Raw genomic sequence first — 6000 nt, 5'->3', positions numbered from 1 at the left:
TCAGTTGAAATATTGTAGATTTACAGATTTCTCTTTGGAATGCTTTGGTTTCAAGTGAATTCAGCTGCAAATGATCTGTTGCTGTTGTTAGCATTAAAGGTTCTTGATCCTGATTGGCTGCAGGATGTGGAATAAGTTTTAACCAAATGACAATATACTACTTTTTGAATGTTCAGTTTTAGTACGCAGACCTGTTTTTGTTGCTGACTGTGGTATATTGGAGTACATCCTCAGAGTTCATCATGGCCGCAACAGATTTGGCATATTATTCCCGCTCGCCTATAATTGGGACACGGTAGCAATTGTTGGGAATGAGCCCCAGCTGTCTGCCAGTATGACAAAAAAAAAGGGAAGCAGACCCCCCCCCCCCCCCCCCCCAATCCACTCCCACACCCACACCACCAGCTCTGTCAACTGTTAGCCCAGTATGGGAAACAAACAGAACCAGAGGGATCAGCAAGTTGGTCAGATCCCAATGTCGCGGAGGTCAAGCACCATGTGGTTCTGCTTTCGCTCCCCATTTGTAAAATTAGTTTTCATTTATTTTTACTTGCCAATAACGGGCCTTTGTGCGTCACAAGCTCGCAGACGTGTACTCCAGATGAGAGCTGAGGACCCTCACTGGTGTGTCCTGGAGGCGAGGAAGAAAGGCCTGCCATTGATTGTGTTTAGTGTTGACCAGCTGACCTGCACGACAAAGTGACGTGATGTAAACCATCGGCGCACTTCTGGCTTTATTTAATGTGACAGATCTCTGCTAAACATTTACATAGTGCGGGTAAGTTTATGCCGCTACCCCCCCCCCTTCTAAGCAAGTCTGTGCCATGAAATTGATCAGGTCAAATTATCAGCCATGTGAATCCAAATTTAGTCTGCTTTGAAGGAATCAGCTCATCAATCATGATGAAAGTTTTGTGGAACATTTTTTTTTTTCTCTTCCAAGAAGAAACTCAAATGTTTCCTAGCATGACGTTTGCAGGGCAACAAGACGGCCTGGTTTGTAGCATAGCCGGTGTTTGTAACCGATATGTGAAACCTACACGCACAAATTACAAGGTGAATAACTACCAGTTTGCAATGAGGCATGCTGGACATGGTCTTCAGCTATTTGAGTTTTAATAGGCGGCTAATAGAATGGCTTTCTATGGGAAATTGGGGGGGCCGCAATATCGCTGACTCTCTTGACCTCGTTGTGCTTCTAATGATTGAGACAAGTGTCGGTACTCACTGAAGTAGTGATCCCTAACAGACTGTTTCCATATTCAGAGACCCTGCACAAACAGCCCCTCAGCTTCCCAGTGTGGAACTTCTCTTTTTTTGCATGTTGATGTTTTCCAGTCTGCGTGATTTCGTTTTTTATTATCGCAGGGCCTTGTCAAATGAAAAAAAGTGCTGTCAGGATTAATGAGATGTTATTCATATATTCGTATCGCTTTGAAATCACACACAATCCAGTGACGTGTCCGTCATGCATTTGGTGATTAAAGAATACTCTTTGAAACCTTTTACTTGACTTAATATATACAATTATTATTAGTTATTTTTTTTAAAGCTCTGAGCATGGACAAGCAAAAAGGAATCGACTGAGCAGAAACAGATGCCTCTGTTGTTGTTTGAGACTGTGAAAAAGAGATATAGCCAGTGTAAAGCTAAAAATGTTTCCCCCTGTTAATATGAGATAATTTCATAGTGACACGGGGCAGGGTTAAATAATTTTTGTCTTTTCCTTATCCTGCTCTTTCTCAATTTGAGTACTGTTTTAAATAGGTTTTGTTGTTTTTTTCTGAATATCCTTTGTTTTATCTCATTTGTGTTTGAATTAAACTTATTCATGATTCTGGATATGGTATTTCTTATTTCCTTGATATAATGGTACATTAAAAAGATGAAAACACAGATGGGGGGAAAAAAGAGTTAGCGTTGTTAATGCTTTGAGAGGGAAAAAAACACTAACTCAATGAGTATGTTCCATGCAATTCTATACATGGTGATTGTTTACAGGAACCTTAGCCCACTTTTCTTGGTTTAATATAAAATTTGGATGTTTCATTTTTGAAGAGTATCATAGAGGGGCTTTTTTTCTTTCGCTGTTTGACTCTGCAAAGGCTTTGTGAATGTCCTTTGGCTCTAAACACACTAGTCGTCTATCCATTAAAGGAATACCGCTTTGAAACAGACCTCAAACTGTTTGGTGTTCCTAGTGTGACACTTGAGAGTATTCACAAATGGACCAGTGAGAGCCTGCAGGATGATTTGATAGTAAAGAATACAGTGCAGGCCTCATGTCAGATCCCTGCATGATCGTCTCTCATACTGTTACAGTTGTTGGAATTCAACTGAGAGAAGTGGACTCTGAGGGAAATCTCCCGGTTCATGTGGCCCCCTCGCCTGTTCATCTCGGTTTATTAAACTGCCATGTATTATCGCAAGCCAAATGGAGACAAAGGCAGGGAATGCAATGAAACATGGGAAATGTGCGTAGCAAACTGTGTGTGACAACCCTTTTCAATGCTGAGGAGGGAGGCCAAGGGATCTTAGATGGATGTATGTCTTACTCTCACATGCGTGATCCTACACAATGACCCAAAATGTGATTCCGCAAGAAGTGTTGAGTAAAGAAAATCACCATCTGGTGATGTCATGCTCTTTTCCCATGTTGGGAGGGACTGACTGGTTCCATTACCCGAGAAGAAAATACAGCATGACAAATGTCAGCATGCTGGCTGCACATTTAGATGGAGGAGGCAAGCAAGGCAGTCCAGTGGTGAAATGAGTGAGAACATGTAGCTCAGCTTACTGCGTCTCCATCAGTGACATCATGATGAATGCCAAACAGTGGTATATGCTGTCATGGGTGATACATTATTGCTTTATTAACTCCTATATTGTTACATAATACCAACTGCAGATCAGGTTTACGTTAGATAATACAGAAAATGTATCCCCCCCAACAGGCCAGCTAGTCATAAACATGAAAATTCCTTGTTCCAAATATCATCTTGTTCTCTTTTAAACTTAATTTTAGCCTAATATGGCACAAGAGAATGGGAAATGCACATTATGAATATTTAATAATAGCCGAGGAATGTGATGTCTAAGGACCCTGTTAAACTGAATCTGAAAAGAAAAGTGTTTGTTGGAATATTCTCAGTGAGACAGTCAGCTGGGATCGGCTCCAATCTGGTCAAAGTGCAGAGGAGGAGAGACATGAGCTGGACAGGACAAATACTGTCAAGGCCACAATTGTGACTCTAGAGCCATGAAACAGACAGATCTGTTTTGTCCTAAAAGGGCTTGATGAATAGGCTGATTTATGCATCCAGCAATCAAGCCCATGCAACAGATGTTTCCCCCCCATTTAAGCCAATGTTTAAAGATGCCTCCAAAGCTGCCACTCACTAGCCCTAAAAAAAACTCCTTTTAAGAGCTATCCATCCATTTTCTTCTGCTTTGCGGGTCACAGGAGTTGCTGGAGCCGATCCCAGCTTGCAATGGACGAAAGGTGGGGTACACCCCGAATGCATCGCCAGCGCATCGCGGGGCCACACAGAGACGGACAGGCATTCACACACACGCTACGGACAATTTGGGGCGGCCAACCCTCAGAATTCACACAATCACTTTGTTTTATGGACACAATTTCTGTGCCGTGTGACAAGGATTCAGTCTCATCGTTTTCCATCCTACAGCTGATCAAGATAAGATCCATAATAAATGTATTAAGCATCTAAACAGTTCACAAGCCAAAAATCACAGCTCTTATTTATTAGGACAAGTATCACATTTACTAAATCTATTGATCGAAACCAGTGATGGCTGTTGTGACACCAATTCTTAAATTGCAATTATCTCGACGACGGTCTGGACATGTATGTTGTAACGCAATCATGGTGGCACATTCAGAACTATTTCGACATCACAATCACTACTTGATAGTTTATTAGTAAATTAGATTAGTTTATTAGTAAAAAAAAAAAAAACCCTGTTTTTATACGATTTGAGCTGACTGATTCTGAATTGTTTTTTCAAGGAGTCTCCCCCCTCCATATTTTTAGCTCTGCCTCCAAAGCCCGTTCCCACAAAGAAGCAGCGTGACTGAGGCTGAGCTTTGACTGTGTGGTTGATTCTTGCAAATGGCATTAGGATCACTTGCTAGGGCTGGAGGAGGTCGATGTTTTTCACGGATCCCCTGCCTCATGTGCTACAGTGAGGACAGGGTCACTGTCCTTTAAAGGGCTGACTCAGAGGACAAGAAAAGTCAGGCCAAATTGATCGTCAGGCCAAAAATACGCTCTGGTCAACACAGAAAATCTCACAAGCTTGTCCCCCCCCCCCCCCCCCCCCCATTGCAAAGCACCTGTTGCCCTCCCAACATTACTGGTAAGAGTTGATTAGCTCTGGTAAAGCTTGTGGTAGATGAAGTAATTACAATAGTGGATTCAGTAAGTTCAATGACAGAGACTGTGGCTGTAATGAGTAGAAGACATTTGCCACAAAAAGTGGAGAAAACACGATGTAGCGTGGCTCTAAGAAATAATACATCTGATGCCAACTGTCAATTTTTATTTATTTATTTTTATTTCCTTATTGCTTTCTCAATTTTTTTTTGTTTAATTTATTTTGCTTTTACTTATTACTTTTCAATTAACTTTTTTATTCTATATGTTATTTTTGTGTCGATATACATATCTGTACGGTGTCCTTGAGTGCCAAGAAAGGAGCCTTTAAATAATATTTATTATTATTAGAGAGAGATCAAATTATGCTACCAGTGTGAATTGGGTGTAATCAATTATTTGCACAATTGGGTAAAGAGACAAATATCCATCCATCCATTTCTATTTTTTTGTAGACAAGACAACACACTCAGAGCGGCCGACAATTTGCAGTGCTCAATTCACCTAAATTGCATGTTTTAGAGGCCAATAACCCTAAACTGCAAGTGCTACTGTTAACGCATGCATATTTGTTTTGAAGGGAAGAACATTTTTAGATTAGGTTTTATTGTTGTCCAAATTGAGCGTGGAAGAGCTTTTTGTTTAGTCTAGTTCTGCCTATTTCTCTCCCCCCATTATGTTCTGCGTGGAGGCAGAGTCAGAAAAGAAGTTTTAGAAGCAGTTTAATAATTGGTTTTGGGCAAAAATGAAAAGGTAAAAAAAATAATTCCTGGAGATTGTGGCTGTAATGAGTAGAAGACCGTTTCCACAAAAAGTGGAGGAAACATGATGTAGCGTGTCTAAGAAATAATACAATTACATAAAAAAAAATCCAGAAGAATAAACCACATCAGATGAATTCCTGAACAAAGATAGAATTATCTGGCATTGTAGTGGAGTCTATTATGATCGGGTTGACGAATGCGACTGTGAACAGGTGTGTCCATCCTGCAAATCGAGATGTGGCGAAAGTAGGTCAGTCACACACAGTGAGAGAGAGTTGCAAAGAAAAGGGACCAAAACACAATGATGCACAAAAAAGCCCAGACTGCAACGCTCTCACTCTGGAAGATCAAAGTCGTCACTCTACAACTGCTGAAAATAGAGCGATGTGTGTCTGGCAGATTAAGGTCAAGATCAAGATATTCAGCAGCTTTTACAATAAAACAAACAAGCATATAACTCGAGCCAACAAAGAGTCATCCTCCACATTATAATATAGATCATATTTAACCCTTCAAGTAATTCCAAAACAGTGCAATTCTTTTTGCAGTCAGGAGGACCATTACTTTCAGAATAGGATCATTGCACTGTTGATACCATCAGTATTTTGCATGTTACATTTCCTCCTGAGTTGGATTAAAAGAGAGATTTTCACACACACTATCTCATTCTTGGTTTCCAAGTCAAGCATGTCGACCAAACGACAAGGGATCCAAGATATATTTGTACATGCTTTGTCTTGGCCAGTCTGGGATTTTCAAGGGGTTTGCTATCTTGGGTCTCCTTCAGGCATTCGTTCACATTGCCCCTCTGCTCCCACACACAGGGCCAGACTTTTTGC

The sequence above is a fragment of the Brachionichthys hirsutus genome, chromosome 13 (genome assembly GCF_040956055.1).
Source record: "Brachionichthys hirsutus isolate HB-005 chromosome 13, CSIRO-AGI_Bhir_v1, whole genome shotgun sequence".
Lineage (NCBI taxonomy): Eukaryota > Metazoa > Chordata > Actinopteri > Lophiiformes > Brachionichthyidae > Brachionichthys > Brachionichthys hirsutus.
Note: the sequence above shows the minus strand (reverse complement) of the source record.